This window comes from Scyliorhinus torazame, chromosome 4, assembly GCF_047496885.1.
Source record: "Scyliorhinus torazame isolate Kashiwa2021f chromosome 4, sScyTor2.1, whole genome shotgun sequence".
NCBI classification, from domain to species: domain Eukaryota; kingdom Metazoa; phylum Chordata; class Chondrichthyes; order Carcharhiniformes; family Scyliorhinidae; genus Scyliorhinus; species Scyliorhinus torazame.
In genome coordinates, this window is record NC_092710.1 from 18,809,174 (window position 1) to 18,832,652 (window position 23,479).

General features: G+C 48.3%; 1 protein-coding gene across 1 annotated transcript in view; it reads left to right on the forward strand.

Moving 5' to 3' along the window:
* The first annotated feature begins 3,482 nt into the window (after positions 1-3,482).
* Positions 3,483-23,479, forward strand: part of LOC140411565 (beta-1,3-galactosyltransferase 5-like) — a 52,505-nt gene continuing 32,508 nt past the window's right edge. The window contains exon 1 of the mRNA XM_072500647.1: positions 3,483-3,518. The gene's annotated coding sequence lies outside the window, so the exon portion shown is untranslated. The remainder of the gene's footprint in view (positions 3,519-23,479) is intronic.

Below are 23,479 nucleotides of genomic sequence, written 5' to 3' on the forward strand. Positions count from 1 at the left end.
GTCTGCCCAAGGATTTGTGTCAAACCTCCAACCCGGCCTCCGCACCCGCCCCTCACTGGGTATCACCGCCATCCAATGTGGCGAGTGGTCGGAGGTTACGATTCCCGCATACTCCGCCTCCGTCACTCCCAGAAACACCGCCCGGCTCACCACAAAGATATCAGTCCTCGAGTCTGCTTCATGTACAGGTGAGAAGAGGGAGTACTCCTTCGTCCCCGGATTCCTAAACCTCCTCGGGTCAACTACTCCCGTCTGCTCCCTAAACCCTCCCAGTTCCTTTGCCACCTTCGGCCTTTCCGTTGACTTGGGGGCTCGACCTGTCCACCCTCGGCTCCATCACACAACTGAAACCTCTGCCCATCATCAATTGGTGCATATTCAGGTTCAGCATCACTCAGCAGCAGCCTCCTCAGAAACCCCGCATCATCCCAATTTGGTGCATATATGTTGACTAGCCCCACTGGTGTCCCCTCTAGCACTCCGCTCACTATTATATATCTCCCCCATCCAAGTCCCGTAGCTCCCTCGCTCCCACAAACCACATTCTCTTGTTCATCAAAATGCACCCCCCCCGGTGCCTTCGAGTCAAACCTTGTGTGGAATACTTGTCGCACCCATCCCTTCCTCAGCCTAATCTGATCTTTGACTCGGAGCTGCACCTCCTGTAGGAAGATCACCTCCGTCTTCAAACTCTTCAGGAGTGCCGCGGCTAGGGATCTCTTAATCGGCCCATTTAGCCCAAAAACATCCCACGAATGGGGGTCTACACCTCCATTCCCCTTGTTTTTGAAAACTCACCACTATTCTTAGAAGTCCCCCTGTACCAAAAAGGGCCGACATTCTAAATGGTGATCAGGGATTCTCACTCCCCGACTCCGATGCAAGCTTCAGTGGGTGCTATTCAGGTCAAACTATATTTTCAAGTTATCCCCCGGTATAACCCATACCTTCACCGAAGATTTAATCTACTTACCACTTAGTAGCATCGATCCTGGGCCCCGCATTGCTAAGTAAGTAAAGTAGACTTTGGAATAACCACTGTTTCAGGTTAAAACCTTTAAGTTATTTTTTTTTTCTCTTTTTAAAAGATGCAATCACCGTCTTTACAGAAAAGTAAAAAGATCTTGCTTCTGGATCCTTCTGGTTGGTTGAAGGGACCTTCAGGCCCAACTTGACAATCAATCTTCTTTAAAGTCTGGTCTTCCTTAGATGTATCAGCTATTTTAGCTCGGCTGCTCTGCCCTGTCCATTTCCCATGACCGAGCTGATTGTGATCTGACTCTAGCTGCTTGTTCCTTCTCTGCTTCTCTCTCTCTCCCTCTGAGCTCTGGTTGTGGATCTGGATCTGAATCTGATAGTTCCTGCCCTGGTCTCGAGGTTTATATTTGCTTTCTAACAATTGCGTTTTTTGATGTTATTGTAAAGTAACTCTTATTTTCTTCGATTGTAAAAAGGACCTTTTAATCTAAACCTTTTAATCCAACTAAGTATTCATTTTGACATGACTTCATCTCATAGATCTGATTACATTGTGTCCTTTGTGGTGTTCAAAATGCTTTGGTTTCAATAGGTGTTACTTTTAATTCCTGTCATTTCTATAGTTTTATTTTCCAATTGTGTCCTCAGCTCAATTTTGACTTTGATTTTGGCTTTGATATTATGTTTCTCGTAGACTGATAAACCTGGTATTAGCAAATTGTCACACCTAGAACCTCATTCATTCTTTTCCCGATCCTTACTAAGTTAGTTACTTTCAATGAAGGTGTGAGCCATTGTTTTTGGCTTCATTCAAAATCCTGTTTGTCTTGTTTGCTGAGCCTTCTTGACCAAGGATATCTGCATTTTACAATCCTTCCCTGGCAGCTGCTGTTAACCCTTTGTGGGATCTTGCCCTGTATTCTCTCACGTTTCTCTCAGACCAGATATTGCCAGACTTCCATGTTTTAAATGACACATCTTCCCGTATTATCAATTACACCCTTCGTCAAAGCGACTTGGGAGTTACAGGTCCATAGCTCCTTGAAAGTGGAGTCGCAGGTGGACAGGGTGATGAAGAAGCCACTCGGCATGCTGGGCTTCATTGGCCAGAACATTGAATACAGGAGCTGGGACGTCTTGCTGAAGTTGTGCAAGACATTAGTCAGGCCACACGTGGAATACTGTGTCCAGTTCTGGTCACCCAATTGGAGAAAGGACAGTATCAGACCAGAAAAAGCGCAGAAAAGATTTCCGAGGGTGCTACCGGGACTTGATGTTATCAGGAGAGGCTGGGATTTTTTTTCACTGGTGCGTAGAAGGCTTAGGGGTGATCTTATGGAGGTCTATAGAATAATGAGGGGCACGGATAAGGTAGATAGTCAACAGCTTTTCACAAAGGTAGAGGAGTTTAGAACTAGAGGGCACAGATTTCAGGTGCGGGGGGGAGAGATACAAGAGGGTCCAATTTTTTCACACACAGGGTGGTGAGTGTCTGGAACAAACTGCGAGAGGCAGTAGTAGAGGCGGGTACAATTTTGTCTTTTGAGAAGCATTCGGTCAGTTATATGAGTAAGATGGGTACAGAGGGATATGGGCCAAATATGGGCAATTGGGGCTAGCTTAATGATTAAAACTGGGCGGCATGGACAAGTTGACCGAAGGGCCTGTTTTCATGCTCTAAACCCCTGTGACCCTATCATCCACCATCTTCCTCAATCTCTCCTAAATCGGGCCCATTCAAGACTGCCCCTCTCTCTGTCCTTGACCATGCTTGTTTTCCACCGCATCGCAATTTTCTCTTCTGACTTATCCCTCTCCCGTCACCCCGCCATCATCCCTCTGCTCACGTTCTCCCCCCCCCCCCCCCCCCGCCCCTCCCGTTACTCCCCTCAACCACTTCTCTCAACCTCCTCCCCCGCCTCACCTCCGTTCACAAGCCAACGTGACAGGTCCACGTCCCCCCCGTCCACAGCGAGAGAGAAAAAAGACCAACGTTACAATCTGGCCCCCCCCCCCACTCCCCAAAAACACACCACGGAGAGAGGGGGCAACTACCCCCCCGCCCCGGGATTTCTATTGCCTTTCCTGAATCAGAGCAGCTCACGCCATGGTCGCCACTGGAAGTCCTGAAGAAGGATTGTCGGTCGTATCCATCAGTTCTGTTTCTTTCTCCACAGGTGCCGCCAGATCTGCTGAATATTTTCAGTATTTCTCATTCTTATCTCAGATTTTCAGCACCCACAGTAATGTGCTTTTGTCAGATAGTTTAATCAGCCAGCTACCCCCGTTTCCCCCTCCTTAATACTCAGGTGTCTCCATGGCTTTTCCTCATCGATAAACTTGGGTGGAATGTCAGGTTTTATCCAGCAGGACTTCACCTGGCAGTTAAAATAAAAGAGACTGAGGTAGAATTCAGTGGGACTTGGTAATGACACCAGGAAATGAAGCAATCTGAGTGCAATACAACTTAGAGACGGGACACACCCAACTCTTACTTGTGTCTCTGTTTTTGACTGATGGTGCAGTGAAAATCTCTCAGTGTGAGTATTAGATGGAAGGTCTGTTTGATTTGTTTCACTGGCTTGGATTTACAGGACAGACATTTTAAAGTTTGTAATTTACGCAGAACTCAGACATTAGTGAGGATAGGAACAGACTTCAGAAGGACACGGACAGGCTGGTGAAAGGGGCAGGCAGCTGGCAGATTAACTTTGATACGGAGAAATGTAAAGCGATTGATTTCAGTAGAATGAGGACAGTCAGTAGGAACTAACTGGTACAATTTTAAACGTGGCGCTGGGACAGACCCAGGGGAACGTGCGCTCATTCTTGAAGGTGGGAGGACAAGTCGGGGATTCTGCATTTTTTAAATCTGGTTTTATTAATGTTATAACTGTGCAAAGATAAACACGTTATGCCGAACCTTTATAAAATACTGGATAGCTCCCAGATGAAGCACTGTGTCCCATTCTGGGCCCCACGCTTGAGGGAGAGAGGCTTTGGAGAGAGAGTGGACATGAGATTGACCAGAATGATGGCAGGAATGAGGAAGTTCAGTTAATGTGGAGAGACAGGAGAGGCTGAGATTGTTCTCCTTGGAGCAGAAAGGGTGTGGGGAAGATTTAATCGAGGTATTGGAAATGGCATAAATGCGGGGAGAATGTTTCCCATGAGTGAAGGGCCAGTAAGCAGAAGAAAGCAATCGCAAAGAGTCAGAGGAGACATGAAAAACAATGTTAAAGTGCGCAAAGACATATGGGCGGGAATTCTCTGCCCGTTCTGGCAGCGGGATGCTCTGGTCCTGTCAGGTGGGGCATGTGGGTATGCGGCATGTGTGAATGGTGCATTCTCTCTCCCTGCTGGCAATTGCATAAACACTCGCAGGGAGATACGTCGCAGAGGGCGCGGGGGGTCAGTGATTCAAATCTTTCACAGTGTTTGCACAGGCTCAATGATTTGATCTTGCAACAGGGAGTGAGCTGCCTGCATTTGCATAATGTTGGGCGTGGCATTTGTGATGACAATTGGCACCTTGTTTTTCAAGAGGTGGCAGTTCCAGCATTGAAATACTGCGCAGCAAACCTGTGTGAGTGGGACTTTCTTTGTGGTGAAGGAGTTGATGGGGTGGGTGGGGTATCAGCATCTTTGTTGTAAACAGCGCCTTGTAGGTAGTTACAGGTATGTTCCACAGTGACCAATCAGGATGAAGCAGCCCAATATAGAGCACGGGTTTGCTTCCTCCGCAGTCTCACCCTCCGTCAAAGTAATTCAGAGACAGACTGCTGAAGGCTTTGTCAGGTGTGTCAGGGATAAATGCTGTGGAAAGTGGGGTGAGTTAAATCTGTTCAGGCTTGCTGGGTACAGAGGGAAGGTAATTATGGTTTTAAAGTATAACAATTTATTCTTGTCACAAGTAGGCTGACATTAACAGTGCAATGAAGTTACTGTGAAAATCCCCTCGTCGCCACATTCCGGCGCCTGTTCGGGAACACAGAGGGAGAATCCAGAATGTCCAATTCACCTAACGAGCGCGTCTTTCGGGACTTTGTGGGAGGAAACCGGAGCACCCGGAGGAAACCCACCCAGACACAGGGAGAACATGCAGACTCCGCCCAGACAGTACTAACTACTGTGCCGCCCCTATCCGTCCTGCCCCGTAGCAAATGTATTTCATGTTTAGGATGTAGAACACGGCTTTGCTAATTTAATAATGCAAATGCATGGCGGATCTGGCAGCGCTAAAGAATGATGGTCGACCTTCAGTGTTGGGAGAAAATATTCCCGAATAGACCTTTCTGGTGAGCAAGAGAAGCAATTTATTGTCACAGAGCTCTGGGAGAAGAGTCCTCGTGGAAACACGTACTCGCTCGAGCCAGGGCTTATGCTGGCTTAATATACAGTTTTGAAATGCAGAATTAGTCTGCGCACTATTTACATGCAGCCAATCGATTCTCTCAGCAGCACATTTAGGTCATTTTTCTCCAATCAATTCCTTTCAAATCGGGCGACATTGTTCCAACCAGCTCTTTACACTCGTGATTACATAATGGCCATGGTGTCTCAGGTCGTACCGCACAGGATCTCGGGCCTGATCCTCTTTTTGTTGCTGTCTCGACAGTTTGGTTGTGGAGCACGGGTCAGGCACATACACAGCATGCACCTGGTCAGGGGCCACATGTTTCACACAAAGTCCGTGTTCTACAGAATTCAGTGTTCGTACAATAGTCAAGTATGTCCAGCATGCAGCGTCAAGTCCAAAATGTAACTCCAACATTAAGCATTGGGTCTGGTTAAGCAGGCTTGAGTTAAAGTCTGTTTAGGCCCCGCTGTTCAATGGCATTTTGCCGATTCATTTTGGCCTAAGCGAGGAACTGCCCGCCGAGGTCATTCGTCAAGTCATATTCAGGAAAACTGCTCATGGGTCAGGGCGCCCTTTATAAAGGCAGCCACGTTCTTTCAGCCCCCCTCAGTGCCCCCCCCCTCACCCCCCCCCCACCCCTCCCACTGCAGCCTCCGGACCCCCCCCACCCCCATTAAACCATAAGACACAGGAGCAGAATTAGGCCACTCGGCCCATCGAGTCTGCTCCGCCATTCAATCATGGCTGATACGTTTCTCATCCCCATTCTCCTGCCTTCTCTCCATATCCCCTAATCCCCTTATCAATCAAGAACCTATCTATCTCTGTCTTAGAGACCTCCACACCTTTCTGCGGCAAAGACTTCCACAGATTCACCACCCTCTGGCTGAAGAAATTGCCTCTCATCTCTGTTTTAAAGGATCGTCCCTTTAGTCTGAGATTGTGTCCTCTGGTTTTAGTTTTTCCTACAAGTGGAAACATCCTCCCCACGTCCACTCTATCCAGGCCTTGCCGTATCCTGTAAGTTTCAATAAGATCCCCCCTCATCCTTCTAAACTCCAACGAGTACAGACCCAGTGTCCTCAACCATTCCTCATGTAATCAGCTCTTCATTCCGGGAATCATTCTTGTGAACCTCCTCTGGACCCTTTCCAAGGCCAGCACATCCTTCCTTAGATACCGGGCCCAAAACTGCTCACAATACTCCAAATGGGGTCTGACCAGAGCCTTAGACAGCCTCAGAAGTACATCCCTGGTCTTGTATTCTAGCCCTCTTGAATGCTAACATTGCATTTGCCTTCCGAACTGCCGACTGAACCTGCACATTAACCTTAAGAGAATCGTGAACAAGGACTCCCAAGTCCCTTTGTGCTTCTGGTTTCCGAAGCATTTCCCCATTTAGAAAATAGTCCATGCTTCCATTCCTCCTTCCAAAGTGCATAACCTCACACTTTTCCACATTATATTTCATTTGCCACTTCCTTGCCCACTCTCCTACCCTGTCCAAGTCCTTCTGCAGCACCCCCCCCCTTGCTTCCTCAATACGACCTGTCCCTCTACAGATCTTTGTATCATCTGCAAACTTAGCAACAGTACCTTCTTCCAGATCATTAATGCACATTGTGAAAAGTTGTGGTCCCAGCACCGACCCCTGAGGCACAGCACTAGTCACCGGCTGCCATCCTGAAAAAGACCCCTTTATCCCCACTCTCTGCCTTCTGCCAGTCAGCCAATCCTCTATCCATGCCAGGACCTTACCCTGAAAACCATGGTCTCTTAACTTATTCAACAGTCTCCTATGTGGCACCTTGTCAAAGGCCTTCTGGAAATCTAAAAAATCATGTCCACTGGTTCTCCTTTGTCTAAACCCCTTGTTACTTCCTCAAAGAACTCGAACAGATTTATCAGACACGACTTCCCCTTGACGTACTGACTCAGTCCTATTTTATCCTGCACTTCCATGTACTCCGCGATCTCATCTTTAAGAATGGACTCTAAAATCTTATCAGTCAGGCTAACCGGCCCGTCTTCTGCCTCCCTCCCTCCTCAAACAGCGGTGTTACATTAGCCACCTTCCAGTCCTCTGGGACCCTTCCTGCCTCCAGTGATTCCTGAAGGATCACCACCAATGCCTCCACAATCCCCTCAGCTATCCCTTTTAGAACCCTGGGGAGTAGTCCATCTGGTCCAGGTGACTTATCCACCTTCAGACCTGCAGTTCCCCCAGAACCCTCTCCTTAGTGATGTCCACTGCACTCCCCTCTGCCCCCCGATTCTCCTGGAGCTCTGGCATCCCACTGGTGTCTTCCACCGTGAAGACTGATGCAAAGTAACTATTCAGTTTGTCTGCCATTTCTTTGTTTCCTATTATTACTTCTTCAGCCAAATTTTAAAGTAGTCCAATGTCTATTTTTGCCTCTCTCTTACCTTTTATATATTGAAAAAAACTCTTCCTACCTTCTTTTATATTACTCGCTAACTTACACTCATATTTCATCTTCTCCCCCCCTTATTGCTTTTTTTTTAGCTGTCCTCTGCTCACTTTTAAATGATTCTCAATCCTCTGGCTTCCCACTAATCCTCGCCACTTTGTATGCTTTTTCTTTAGCTTTTATGCTGTCCTTGACATCCCTCATCAGCCATGGATGCCTTGACCTCCCCTTAGCATGTTTCCTCCTCCTTGGGATGAATTTCTGTTGTGCCTCCCGAGTAATCTCCCGAAACTCCTGCCATTGCTGTTCCGCTGTCTTCCCTGCTGGGCTCCTTTTCCAATCAACCCTGGCCAGCTCCTCCCTCTTGTCTTTGTAGTCACCCTTGTTTAATTGTAATACCGTTACATTTGATAAAGTTCCCCATGGTAGGCTTATGCAGAAAGTAAGGAGGCATGGGATAGTGGGAAATTTGGCCAGTTGGATAACGAACTGGCTAACCGATAGAAGTCAGAGAGTGGTGGTGGATGGCAAATATTCAGCCTGGACCCCAGTTACCAGTGGCGTACTGCAGGGATCAGTACTGGGTCCTCTGCTGTTTGTGATTTTCATTAATGACTTGGATGAGGGAGTTGAAGGGTGGGTCAGTAAATTTGCAGACGATACGAAGATTGGTGGAGTTGTGGATAGTAAGGAGGGCTGTTGTCGGCTGCAAAGAGACATAGATAGGATGCAGAGCTGGGCTGAGAAGTGGCAGATGGAGTTTAACCCTGAAAAGTGTGAGGTTGTCCATTTTGGAAGGACAAATATGAATGCGGAATACAGGGTTAACGGTAGAGTTCTTGGCAATGTGGAGGAGCAGAGAGATCTTGGGGTCTATGTTCATACATCTTTGAAAATTGCCACTCAAGTGGATAGAGCTGTGAAGAAGGCCTATGGTGTGCTCGCGTTCATTAACAGAGGGATTGAATTTAAGAGCCGTGAGGTGATGATGCAGCTGTACAAAACTTTGGTAAGGCCACATTTGGAGTACTGTGTACAGTTCTGGTCGCCTCATTTTAGGAAGGATGTGGAAGCTTTGGAAAAGGTGCAAAGAAGATTTACCAGGATGTTGCCTGGAATGGAGAGTAGGTCTTACGAGGAAAGGTTGAGGGTGCTAGGCCTTTTCTCATTAGAACGGAGAAGGATGAGGGGCGACTTGATAGAGGTTTATAAGATGATCAGGGGAATAGATAGAGTAGACAGTCAGAGACTTTTTCCCCGGGTGGAACAAACCATTACAAGGGGACATAAATTTAAGGTGAAAGGTGGAAGATATAGGAGGGATATCAGAGGTAGGTTCTTTACCCAGAGAGTAGTGGGGGCATGGAATGCACTGCCTGTGGAAGTAGTTGAGTCAGAAACATTAGGGACCTTCAAGCAGCTATTGGATAGGTACATGGATTACGGTTAAATGATATAGTGTAGATTTATTTGTTCTCAAGGGCAGCACGGTAGCATTGTGGATAGCAAAATTGCTTCACAGCTCCAGGGTCCCAGGTTCGATTCCGGCTTGGGTCACTGTCTGTGCGGAGTCTGCACGTCCTCCCCGTGTCTGCGTGGGTTTCCTCCGGGTGCTCCGGTTTCCTCCCACAATCCAAAGATGTGCGGGTTAGGTGAATTGGCCAATGATAAATTGCCCTTAGTGTCCAAATTGCCCTTGGTGTTGGGTGAAGGTGTTGAGTTTGGGTAGGGTGCTCTTTCCAAGAGCCGGTGCAGACTCAAAGGGCCGAATGGCCTCCTTCTGCACTGTAAATTCAATGATAATCTATGATTAATCTAGGACATAGGTTCGGCACAACATCGTGGGCCGAAGGGCCTGTTCTGTGCTGCATTTTCTATGTTCTATGTTCTATGCTACATCTGATTGCAGCTCCCCCCTCTTGTCTTTGTGGTTACCCTTTATAGTTCACCCAACTTACCTCTTTAGGGATCCTTGAGCACCCCCCCTCACCCCACCTCTGATGGGCTAGATGGCCTGGGGCCATCCAGATTGTGCCAGGTGGAGCGAGTCGGTGCATTCACGCGGAAATGCATTCACGCGACCTGGCTGTGCCACCATTTTATTGCCCAGCCCTCATTGCCCTTGAGGGGGCAGTAAAGAGTCAATGGCGTTCCAGTAAATATGGAGCCACATGGTGATCAGACCAGAAAAGGATGGCAGATTTCCTTCTCTGAAGGATATTAATAAACCAGATGGGTTGTTGTGACAATCGACAGTGGTTTTATGGTCATCATTGGACTTTTTAAATTCCAGCTTCATATTGAGTTCAAATTTCACTATCTACGGTGGTGGGATTTGGACCGGGTCCGTAGAGTATTACTCTACATCTCTGGTTTCCAAATCCCGTCACCGTACCACTATGCCACTGCCCCCCCCCCCTCGCGATCGGACCTGCCCATGGCGTGGAGTCCGATTTGGGGCTCTCGGGCAATGGGGGGCAATGGGGTCGCTGAATCATGCCCTCTAAGTGTGGGATTGTTCCCGTGAGAAACTCCCCAAGCTCAAAGCAAATGATTAAATTTGAGTGAATACTGGTCTGAGTTTCATCCAGACATCCGTCAGGAATCACCCCACGGAACCTGCCCAAACTCACTTTTGGGAGGAATTTAGCCCTCAATTTCTCATTGTCCTGCTCACATGCATAATGTTTTGTGAATATTTAGGAGGGAGTGAATTGAAGATTGGATAAAGGACTTCAAGGGGAAGGAATATGGTGATTGTCCCTTTAAGGGCAACACAGCAGAGTAAGGTTCACATGGCCTGTTTGACCAGAGTGTGGAATCACCCCATGATGAGAGACATTTGGATTGGAATTCTCCGGCCTTTGGGATTCTCAGTTTCTTCCCGCAGCACATCCCTGTCCGCGTGTTTCCCGGCGGTGCGGGGTGGCTTCAACGGGAATCCCATTGGCAAGCTGCGGGAGTAGACAATCCCACCGCAAGCGAAAGGCGTGCCACCGAGACACACGGGGCTGGGGGACCAGAGAATCTCGCCCATTCTGTTGCTTCCTGACTGCATCCCCTCCAACGCATTGACAATATTCCAAAATTGCAAGGTCGGCAATGCCAGGAGTCGGGCCAGCGGGGATCTTGCCACTTGGAGGGAGGGTTAAGGGGGAGCGTGTGTTGGGCGGGGTCTTCCCAAGGTTGGGGGCTGGGGGTGAGGGGGGGCATCAATAAAGTGAGGGGGGGTCCTGAAGGGGGGATGTGTTCGGAAGATGGGTAGCTGGTCAAAGGGGCAGCCAGATCTGCAGACGGCCTGTCCTGCTGGTGGGCTCAGCTGGCCAGCTGGAAATTACTGCTAAGTGTGGCCTCACCGGAGAGCGACGCCCTGAGCGAGGACAAAACAGGCAGCAACGGTTCTGTTGAATGCCGCCGCCGCCTCCGTAAAACACCCTGCAAAACGGGGCTGACAGTAGGCTTCGTTTGAAGTCCGCTGAATTGCTCCCAGAATTCTTTCCTGCACTGTCGACGAGACCGGCTCCTCAGAGAACGGCGCCATTTTTACAAGGCTACGCGGATCTCAAAAAGGGGTTGAAGATGCCCACACCTCCCAACCACGGATACCGCGACCTTTCTGCCCCTCCCCCCCCTCTCCCCCCCCCTCCCACCCCCCCTCTCCCTCCTCTCCCTCCCCTCTCCCCCCCTCTCCCTCCCTCCCTCTCCCTCCCTCCCCTCTCCCCCCCCTCTCCCCCCCCTCTCCCTCCCTCCCTCTCCCCCCTCCCTCTCCCCCCTCTCCTCGACTCCCGAGAGGCCAACCTCCCCACCATCACGGAAAGTCCGCATGACCTCCCCACCCCCCCCCCCCCGCAAGTCACCCAGGCATGAGGGTAACCTCCCCATCCATCCTCGTAGGCATTGGGGCATTGCGCCCCCCCGCCCCCCCCACTCCCCACTCTCCCTCCCCCTCAAAATTAGCAAACTCCACTGTAGAGCCACTCCGCCTTTGGGGCAACCCTTCCTCTTTCAGGCCCCCTCCCCTTCGCTCCCCCACCCTTCATAAAACCACTTCATACCCCTTCAATCCCAAGCTTCAAACCTAACCTTTCACGGGCATGGCCCCCTCAGGCCCTTCCCCTTGGCAGTGCCAACGTGGCACCTGGGAACTACCCCAGGCACTCCGACAGGTTGGCAGCGCTATGGCAACTGTCCTGCCCTGTCCCCGACCACCCAGGCCTCCAATGGCCTCCGAGCCCCCCCCCCCCCCCCCCCCCCCCCCCCCCCCCCCCCAAACACGGCCATCATTTTGGGTCTTCGTTTTGGAGATCAGCACCGATTCCCACTTGCGTGAGGCCAGTCTGGTGGGGCCGGCGAATACCGACAGGCTGGGTCCTCATGCAGGCTGCGTCAATTTAAATGATCCCAGTGACTCATTTCAATATGCTCCATTGGATGATGCCGAGCGAGGGCGTGATCCAGATTATGTCATGGGGGCCGAGTTGGCTGCATCGAGCTCAGAGCCTGGGGCAAAAGCCTCGCCTTTCCCACTATGAGCCTGGCGTAACGGTATCTGCGCCGTGCACAGTGCACATCCCAAGTCTTTGAGTCTTTTTCTTGTTGAGCAGAGTAATTCTGTAGTCTGAGTTGCTTCCACAGGATCAACGTTAACAGGAACTGCGATAACAGGTACCCCTGCTGGCACAGGTTTTTGCTTCCACGGAAGAATCAGTTCTGTTGACGACAGGCTGATCAGTTACTCTGGTTGGTTACAACCAGACCCCGACAGTGGGTAGGATACTGGACCGAAAGCCCAACATTTTAATTTAATTTTGTAGGACTGTGAGGACAGGATGCCGCGCTCCAGGAGTGACTGCACAATAAAATAGTGATATGGTATATTAAACCAATCTTGATCACGAACACAGTATTGGTACGGCACCCTGGTCTGGTGCACGGTCAATTTCAGCCCCGCTTGACCTGGAGTTGCAACACAACTGAATTAATCAATAATTCTAAGAAAAACACCCAAACTCTTTGGCCCTTGGCTGTCCAATAATTACAGTCACCAGGTTTGTAAATTTAAACACAATTACTTTTTATTTATAATAACAACAACAGTGAAATATAAAGCAAATACAATTGGTTAACTATTATCGACTTCCTAATCTACCACTTCTACCTACCCCCCCCCCCCCCCGCCCCCCCACCCTCTGTGAAGTGTTGGGTACTCTGATACACAGACGAACCAACGCGGTTGCGTATGGTACCACGCAAGTTTTATTTCATTGAACTATAAACATAGTAAACTCTGGTAATCAGCACAATGGTGAACCTCTGAGTGGCTGGCAATCAGGTCTGTGCCCTGAGCGCCCTCCTGCTCGAGTGCCCAGGAAGTGTCGTGTTCCCTGCTTTGTACTGTGTACGCTCTTGTCCCTGATTGGCTGTCGTGTTGTGTGTGTTGATTGGTCCGTTGATCTGTCCATCATTATGTGTGTGTGTATGTGCTGTGATGTTCACATGAAAATCATGGCACTCTGCACACATACAAGACAGATAAACACCGAAGAAAAGAGAAGGGTGACAATAATAAATAAAAGTAAAAGATGAGCCTTTGTTTTAGATAGTTGTCTACTCAAGTCGGACCTAATCACCGCCTGTTACCAGGCAGAATATGGCCTTTTAGCCAGTTCATTGGCCACCAGCCAACCAATCGAACCGAGTCCCACCCCATCTCTCGGGTGCCATAAAGTCTGAGCTCTCCTGTTCAAATACTAGCACCAAATACCATGTTGCAACTTCATGAATTCCCCGTTTTCTCTGCTGCTCGACTTAAAGATACATATCCATTATGCATCCAAATAGATCAAAGTGAAAACAGCAAAACAATAAAGAAAGGGGAAATGAGGGAGTCAACAGTATAAAATATCTTTAACGTCACACCAGAACATAGCTGGCATTTGAGCTACTACTCAATACAGTGAATGCACTACTCTTCAATGCTATCCTTATTCTCACTCAAACAACAAGAAATACCATCTCAATTCTCAATCCACTCCAACTATTATTAGCACTTAGGAATGCCTGCTATACAGAGATGATCTTTGAGAAAGAGGGATCTTTTGATACTGCTTTAAAGAAAAGACCTGAAGCCTGTCAGAACCATGCAGACACTCTCACTGTATTTCCTGAGAAGCTGCTTCTGTTCATCTTCTAATCAGACAAGTATGATCTGCTTTGAAAGATTGCTAATATGTCTACAGACCTATCTTTTACTGAACTGCAGAGAGCAAACTGCTTGGCTTTTGGTCAAGGCTGCATCTAAAACGCCACTGAGCTGCTTTCGGCAAAAAATGTCTGATACCTTAGCTCCACCCATTAATTACATAATCTTATCAAGCTGAAATCTAATTAACTCCACAGGGAACCCCCCTTAATCCAAACAAAAGTGCATTAACCCAAGATTTTTTATGGTGCCTTCATTGCACCCCTGGCTCCCAACCTTTCAAACCAGGATTCTTTGAAAACATGGCTGTGACAAATCCCAAATTTCTTTACCCGTCAGTCTGGCCTCAATAAAAGTCGAGATGGATTTGCAGGTACAGCATTAGTTATTTTATTTGACTTGCAAGTCTTTCTCAATTCACAGCAAGTACAAAGCACATCTTGCTTCATACACCTCTGGAATCAAGTGAGCCTGTAGGACAAAGGGATCTCTACTACTCACACAACTGGCATCAAGTTTCACATACACGATTCCCATAGGTCATCCTATACCCCTCCTGACCTATCCATACACTCTAATTGGCTCACTTCCAATCCCTTCCTCTGACCCCTATTACCCAGCATCCTTTTCCCCTCCGTAGCTGGACACACCTCTTCCTTTGCTTTGCCATGCGGTCTGAAATCCTTTGTCTGTGAACTCACCAGAATGAGACTGGCCTATCTCTACACTACAGTAACTAATATCTCTAAAGTAACTATTTTATATCACATTCATCATTCCCTCCTTTTATCATTCCATGATAACCGAACTATCCAATCCATAGCTACGGTTCCGCATCTAAAAAGGATCCGTCGCTGCATTTCCAATTCCTGGCGTAGCCCCCCTTCATCTGCTGCACCCTCATGGATTTTGACAGCTAAGATTTTAGGGGCGTTGATCTGTTCCAGTGCACCCCGCATTCTACCCATCACGCATTTAAGGATGGCTAGGCCCACAAAGATGCAGCCGGTAGCCACCACTAAATACATGGCCATAATTATCAACCAGTCCTTCCAACCTCCAAATCCCCAGTTACCCCAAGAGCCAGGATTCTGCATTCCGTCCAGGTGATCCCGTATGTGATCCATAAATTTAGTGATGTTAGCGGTCAAGTCCTGAACTCCCATGATACACTTGCCCTGCACTATGGCGCATACCCCACCCTCACGGGCCAGAAGATAGTCAAGAGCATACCGGTTCTGCATTGCAAACAACCGTAGCTGAGACAACTCCTTGGTTATTGCCCCGAGGGCTCCCAAGGTTTCATTTCCCAAGATGGTAAGGCCACAAATAAAATAATTCCGATCACTGACAGCCAAGGAACCCCCCACACCTCCCAGTGTCAAGATGCTCAGAATCCCCCACCCGGCTGAGTGGCCCGGGTTGGGTGCGAGAACCTGAGGTTTTTTCCAGTTCTCGCAGAATTCAGCTGAGACTGCCCGGCGTGCTAACTGATTATGCAGCATCCACGCCGAAGGGCAGGGGACTGTGGTAGGGACTAGAGTCCCAATAGCAATTTGGCGGGGAAATGGGGGTGACAAAACAGTGGTCGCTGTGCCATTAAATAAAAAGTAGTATCCTTGCTCCGTGTGCAGGCTAGCATCACAATCAGTATATCGGTTGCGTAAGGATCCCCCAGTAGCCCAGTTTATCCAGCTTCGAATCGCCCATTCGGGCCGCCTAGCAATGCGGAAAGCCCTAGTCCCAACAGTGATATGAGAGACATTCGCCCAGCCACAAAGGAGCTGGAGGCCGGCGTTCAATGGAACGCAAGTGGTGTTGTAACAAACGCATTGGCCAGACGCCTGGGTGATATGGCACCTCCTGTCCGTACAGGTGGGAAACAGACATGTTATATTTGTGTCCACCTCTACCAGCAAACAGCCGTATCCTTCACTGCTGAAACAATTCTCGTACGACCGGGAATCCCTATTGGGAGTGAAGTGGCTAGGTATATATGCCCTCCACCGTTGCAGCATATCATACTGTGAATGGGAATTATCCCGAGGAAGGGGAAGACAAATAGCCGGTGGTGCTGAACCCGGATCGTAAGGAAGAGTGACTAGCTCGGGCAGTGGCTCGGAACGCTGACAATGAACCACCGTTTGGGGAGTGCCCCAAAGCGGTGAAACAGAAAATAACCTAGACACCGCTGCGGGGTTCGGGTAGCAGACAACCCGTCCCTGGCCATACAAGCGGTGGTAAATCTGGTAGAAGAGATTCAAACTACCCAGGTTTTCCTCAGTTTGGCCTTTAACTAAATTAAGTGTATCTCCCGGTAACCTACGTTCTAGCTGTACTTCCCTTCTCACACGCCCCTCCTCTCTCTAGTCCCTCTCTCACAGCCTCTTCCTATGCTCTCCTGACGGTCTGATGTTACCTTTATTGCACCAATCTTAACACATCCAAAATCAAATTTACATGTATTCCAAAAACAAGGCAATGTCCATGTAATATTCCCTTCCCATTGCCGGGACCGGTGCAATTGCTTCATGACTCCTGCATTCTCCTTAACTTTGACGACCTTCCATGAGTCGATACCATGTCCTCGTATATGGGGGCAGCGAAGAACATCACCTTTGCATAGGTGATGTATCCTTGTAGATTGGTTGGGGTTATAAATGTAGATAATATTTCCCTTTTCCATGTCCGTCGCCAATAACACTCCAAGCGAGGTGAGGCCGTAGATCACACAGGCGGTGCGTAGCCACCCCATCATGCTCCACACCTGTAAAATAGCACTGGAGAAGGGAGGCAGGTTAGTATCCGACCTTTTACAGTAGTGGAGATGTACTCAATTTACAGTGATGTAGGTGGACCCAAGCACTTCGCCCCTCCACTTTAACTGCTGTGGGGGTGGTAAGGAGAACTTGGAAGGGCCCGTCCCATCGCGGCTCCGACCCCTTCCTAGTCCAATTTTTGACCATGACATAACTACCGGGCTGGACTGAAAGTGAGCTAGGTACTGGGGGCGATGGCTGGTGAGCCGCGCGGACCTGGCCATGGAGTTCCTTGAGGACCTGAGTGAGGGCTAGAACATCGGTGGTCATCTCTTCAGTCATATGGTGAAACTGAACCAGTCTGGGAACCTGCAGGCTCCAGGGAGTTCTAAGAGGCCTGCCATAAAGAATCTCGGCGGGAGAGAGCCGGGCCGGTCCCGCAGGTGTAACCCGCAGCTGGAAGAGGGCAACGGGGAGCAACTTAAGCCATGTCAGTCCCGTGTCTGCTCTTAATTTAGCCAATTTAGTTTTGAGGGTCTGATTGTGTCTCTCAACCAACCCGGCCGCCTGCGGTCTGTAAGCACAGTGTAACTGCTGGCGTATGCCCAACTGGGAGCAAAACTCCTTGTTAATTTGTCCAATAAAATGAGGCCCATTATCAGAACTTAACTGAGCTGGTATACCGTACCGGGGAATGATTTCCTGCATCAGAACTTTAACCACAGTAGCAGCTTTATTATCGATAGTCGGATACGCCTCGACCCATCTGCTGAACACATCCACAATGACCAAAACATATTTGTAACATTGACACCTTTCCAACTCAATGTAATCCATTTGGAGCGTCTCAAAGGGACCACTGGGCAATGGGGTTTGCCCCATCCCACAAGGGATACCTTTTCCGGTGTTATATTGCTGACAGATTAAACACCGATTACTGATACTCTGGGCCAACCCCTGCAACAAATCACTAGTCCCCCGAGCCCCACAATGAGTTGCAAATTGTACACATTCAATGACCCATAAAGCCAGCACATCAGACATACAAGTCTGATGTGCTGGCGTGGTCCATAAAGAGGAAACAGAATCATATGTACAACCTAACCACTTCCACATTTGTTTATCACTCTCAGGAGCGTCCTCCTGTAACCTTATGACGTCTTGGATGGTTGGCATTGACTTGTCAGAAGCAGACATATTTATAGTAGATCGTTTAGTCTGACTTAACATTTTAGGCACCATCACTTGCTGAATTTGCGCGGCTGTCCGCGCTGCACAATCTGCTCGTTCATTATCAACGTCAACTGGGGTCTTACCGTTTGTATGGGCAGCGCATTTAATAACGGAAATCTGCGCTGGCAGAAGGAGGGCCTGCAGTAGGTCATTAACTAAACCCCGGTTGGATATTTCTGTGCCTGCCGAGGTAAGGAATCCCCTATTCTTCCAGAGTTGTCCGATGTCAGGAACTACCCCGAAAGCGTATCGGGAGTCAGTGTAAATATTTACCCGACGATCTACCCCAAGTATACATGCACGGGTGAGGGCAAAAAGTTCGGCTTGTTGTGCTGAGTAAGGGGTCTGGAAAGCTGCCGCTTCTAAAATCAGACCATCCTGATCTATGATTGCATAACCGGACAGTCTCCGGCCAGTGGGGCTTACTAATGCACTGCCATCAACATACATAATCATGTCAGGTTGTTCTAACGGAATATCACTCAGATCGTCCCTTATTGTTGTAGTTTCCTGAATCAAGGCTAAACGGTCGTGACCAGGCGCATCCTCATGGACAGGGGGACCGCTAAGAAAACAGGCTGGATTGATAGTGGTACAATATTTAAATGTCAGGCGTGGATTGTTCAAAAGGTATATTTCATACCTATTCTGACGAGCTGCGGTAAGATGCTGAGTCTGCAGTTGCCCCAATAGTGCGATTACCGAGTGGGAGCTATACAGCGCAATATCCTGTTGGAGAGTGATGTTGGCAGCAGCCTGCAAACTATTGTATATCGCTGCCAAGATCTGGGTGCAAACAGGGTGGCCCAACGCCACTGGGTCGAGTTTGGAAGAGTAATATGCTACGGGCCGGTGCTTGTCCCCATGTTGCTGGGTGAGTACCGCTGTTGAACATCCTTCCAGAACAGTACAGTATATCTGGAATGGTCGGTCGTATAGGGGCCTACCGAGGGCCGGTGCTTGTAGCAAGGCCTGCTTCAGGCAACGGAAGGCCTCGAGTGCCTCGGTGGTGAGAGTAAAATTCCCCCCTTCACTAGTGTAAGGCGTCAGCAGCTTTGTATAGACAACGATGTTTGGTATCCACTGCCGACAATAATTCACCATACCCAGCCAATGACCGACCTCCTTGGCTGTGGTAGGGGCGGGGAATTGGCATATTGGTTCAATCCTACTGGGTTCGAGACCTCTTTCTGTGGCTGTAAGTAAAACTCCTAAGAACTTGACCTTTGTCTGAGCCACCAGGACCTTTGATTGTGAAACAACATAACCCAACGAGGAGAGGTGGGTTAATAGCTGGATCACATCATCCCTGTTACTGGGCTCGGCGGGACTCGCTACCAATATGTCATCTACATACTGCACTAGAGTGGAACCATGCTCCAATGTCAAGGCCTGGAGTTGGGTCTGCAGGCATCTGGAGAAGAGCGTAGGTGAGTTGAGGAACCCCTGTGGCAGTCGGGTCCAGGTATACTGCTGTCCATTGTAAGTGAAGGCAAACAAATATTGGCTTTCAGTTGCGAGTGGGAGGGCAAAGAAGGCGTGCTGAAGGTCAATTACGGCGAAGACCCGGGCTCGAGCTGGAATTTGAGCCAGTATGTGGGCAGGGTTAGGAACGAGAGCATGTAACGGCTGAACAATGGCATTGATTGAACGTAAATCCTGTACTAATCGGTACTGGTCTGGTTTGGCTGGTTTAGGCACAGCAAGTATGGGGGTGTTACATTCTGATTGGCAAGGGACCAAAATATCCTGTTGCAACAGCTCTTGAACTAATTTGTCTATTGACGGAGCAGCTTGGAGTTTCAGGGGGTATTACCGAATGGATGGTAGCTTTACATTATCCTTAATCGTTACCTTAATAGGTGTAACATTTGCCTTTCCCACTTGTGATGGGTATTCCGCCCAGACCTGTGGATTGACATATTCCAACACATCATGTCCCCTGTGATGCTGCAGTCGAGTGTTAATCGTTTCAGGGACCTCAAAATATTTTATGGCAGTGCCGTCCGGCATGACTTGAAGTGCGTACTCTGTTGGATCCGAATGACCCACTGCCCTCCTTACCATAGGCCCCAGATCCCTGGCATGGTACTGGTCGTGGACCTGACGTGTAATATGAGGGCTTACAGAAGCTGACTGTGGCCATAAATGTGGTGGTATTGTAACAAAATCGGCTGTACCTTCTTTTCCCGTGACTGTGGCTGTAACCTTGACTGGCCATTCGGTCCCAATTAATGGCCGGTATTTGTCCTCCAACTCCCTGTTTTGTCTGGTTCTGTCATAGGCCAGGGTAACGTGATGCAGTGACTGTTCAATTTCTAACGTCCACCGCTGGGGGGTGATAGAAATATAGCACTGTTGTCTCATCCTCCATGATTTAACCGTTACCCCCTCGTCTCCGCACTCTAGCTGTAGCTGGAAGATACACAGTAAATCTCGGGCCAACAAGTTACAGTCCAATCCAGTAGTCACTACAAACTGATGATCTGCAGACTTATTCTCGTAAATGACTGTCACAGGTTCAGAAATAGGATACTCACACAACTGTCCTTGGAACCCCGACAATTGCTGCGTGTGGTCGGATAGTGGTAGTCGAAGTTCTGATTGCACAGAAGACTTGGCTGCTCCAGTGTCGATTACAAATGAGTGATGTTGATCTCCTATCTGCAGAGAAATAATAGGTTCCCTGTACGATTGGAGAGTCCTTATGACTAAATTAGCTAGTCAATCCTGTGTTGGGAAAGGGTTTGCCTGGAAGAAGTCGCTGTACCTCGTCTGTCCTCCCCTTGGTGGGTACCCCCTCCTTTGGGTCGGGTAGTCTCCTTCTGCTGCCTGTCTTTTAAAGGGGCATTCCTGTTGCCAGTGATCTGCACGGCCGCAATTAAAACATGCATTGCTCCCTCTATATCTGCCCCGTCCTCTTCTCCCAGTAGACCAATGGCCCCTCAGAGGGGGCGGCGGTTGTATAGCTGTTTGTGCATACGGTGGGCCATAAAAAGGAGCTGAGGGTCCCTTTGGGTGGGTTTGATATCCTCCCCCTCGCTGATCCACCCACCCAAAGTCACAATATTGGGGTTCCAGCTGGTAAGCTACCATTTCTGCCGCTTGTTGGGGTCGCAGATCATCCTTTTTCATTACATACTCAGTCTTAACCTTTGTAACTGAGCCTCCTTCCTGGTCTACACCCTCCTTCCAATAAAATCTGACTGCCCTTGCCATCTGGGAATGGTCGTTCTCTGTCCAATTCATGTTATTACATTTCACAGCAGTAGCCACGGAAGGTGGTAGGCAATGCATTGACATAGCACAATATTGAGGGGAATTCTGACCATTTTGATATGGCAAGTCGCCTGACTGCCCACGGTAGATTTCATGAAAACGTTCCAGAAATTCCTCTGGCTCTTCAATCTTCTTAGGTTTTAGGTCTAAGATAGCAGAAATATTTATGGGCTTTTGAAATGTGCTATTCAACGCATTCAGGATTTGTGTCCGTCTATCGTCGTCTAACGCATGGGCTTGCTGAATTGCGGCGTGGCTAGCATAATCCAAGTGATTAAGATAATTGCGGTACTCTACTGGGGTTAAAACCTGCTGGACTAGGGCCCAGAGGTCCCTAGAATCAGCGTGATAAATTGAGATGGTAGTTCTCCGCGAATCCACGAAAGCAGCAGGAGATTTTTTTCTATCTGGGATTGTAGCCATAATAGCCATCATCTCACTGGGTGTCCATGGGAAGTAAACGTCTATCATGGGCTGCGCCCCGGCAGTCACCGCGTCAGGGTTTGGTAGCTTCCTAATCGGCAACTGTCTCCGAGTCTCACCAGGGGGCACTCTAGCTATTTCCTCTGGTTCTTCCAAGACTTCGAATTCCCTCCCTGTCACTAGAGGGAGTTCTTTCTCTTCAAAATCATCTGTGGCATCTCCCTTTGTTCTCAAAATTTGCGGTTTCCCCTTGGTCTGAAGGGATTTAGGTGGTCTGCTTAATTGTTTCTGGTTAGGATCAAGCCCTTCTCTCGCTGTCCGAGATCGGGTCCTAGAGCTAACTGGGCTTGTGGAACAGAGCTCCTCTTCCCCTACTGATCGTGAAGATGGTAAATCGGGACCCACGCTATCAACCAAAAGGGCTGGAGTTACTGGCATGATTGGAATCTGGGGAGCAGTGACTGGATATAAATGATTATACTCTGGTGGTTCTGGAATTAGTGCAGACAATGCTACAGGTGCAGTCGGAACTTTTGCTGACATTTTCAAATCATCAAATTGATCATTTTCTGTCAATTCAAGGCCAGCCATTGAACTATGTAGCCCATCTTTTGTTTGACCCGAGCCTTTCCTGTCTTTACTTGCGCGTTTTTTGAATGCACATTCCTTTTTCAAGACCTGTAATGTTTTTTGGTTACCCTGTTCACTAATTGGAATTCCCATTTTAAGGGCATTGTCCTGCCAACTTGATAACATGATCTTATCTCTTTCCTCTTGGCAATATTGTCTCCATAATCCAATTAATTCTTTTGCTTTCATACTTTGACTCTTTTTCCAGATGTGTCCCTGAATTTTCTTAACAATCTCTAGGTCTTTGGTGCCCCCGAGTGGCCATTCCTCCCCCATTTTACTCCTTAACGTTGCTGACATTTTCCTGAAATCTTTTGCTTTATCCGGATACATATCGCATAATATTTGCAGTGGCATGCCTGGATCATTTGTGCTATCCAAGGAATTCCCCATAATCTCAACTAGTCCTCAGAACTGCGTTTTTCACCACTACAGTCCAAGGGTACAATTTTAGCTTAATCAACTATAGATTTAAAACACTCACACATGGAATTGAATCATCTTCAGATTTAAAAACACTTATTGAACTGAACCTTCATCTACTGAAGTCCCATCAGCCTTAAAAACACTTACTTAACTGAACCTTCATCTACTGAAGTCCCATCAGCCTTAAAAACACTTATACATGGAATTGAATCATCGTTTTAGATGTCCAATCAACCCAAAACCTAACCCAAGCCAAATCAACAATATGAAATCCCATCAATTAAATTTCTAATCCCCAGACTGACCTTTGATTTCGTCGAGACGATCTTTCCGTACCACCCGCGAGTGACCAGACTAATCAGACGATAAGAAGAGGGGAAAAATCAATGCGCGGTCATTTTCCAGCTGTACATTGTGGGCCCCTTTTTCCCATCCTCCTGTTCATAATCAGTCTAATTCTGATTTCGCAGTTGGTCAGAACCGTCTTGAGAAATCCCGGGTTTCGGGCACCAAATGACAAATCCCAAATTTCTTTACCCGTCAGTCTGGCCTCAATAAAAGTCGAGATGGATTTGCAGGTACAGCATTTGTTATTTTATTTGACTTGCAAGTCTTTCTCAATTCACAGCAAATAGAAAGCACATCTTGCTTCGTACACCTCCGGAATCAAGTGATTCTGTAGGACAAAGGGATCTTTACTATTAATACAAATGGCATCAAGTTTCACATACACGATTCCCATAGGTCATCCTATACC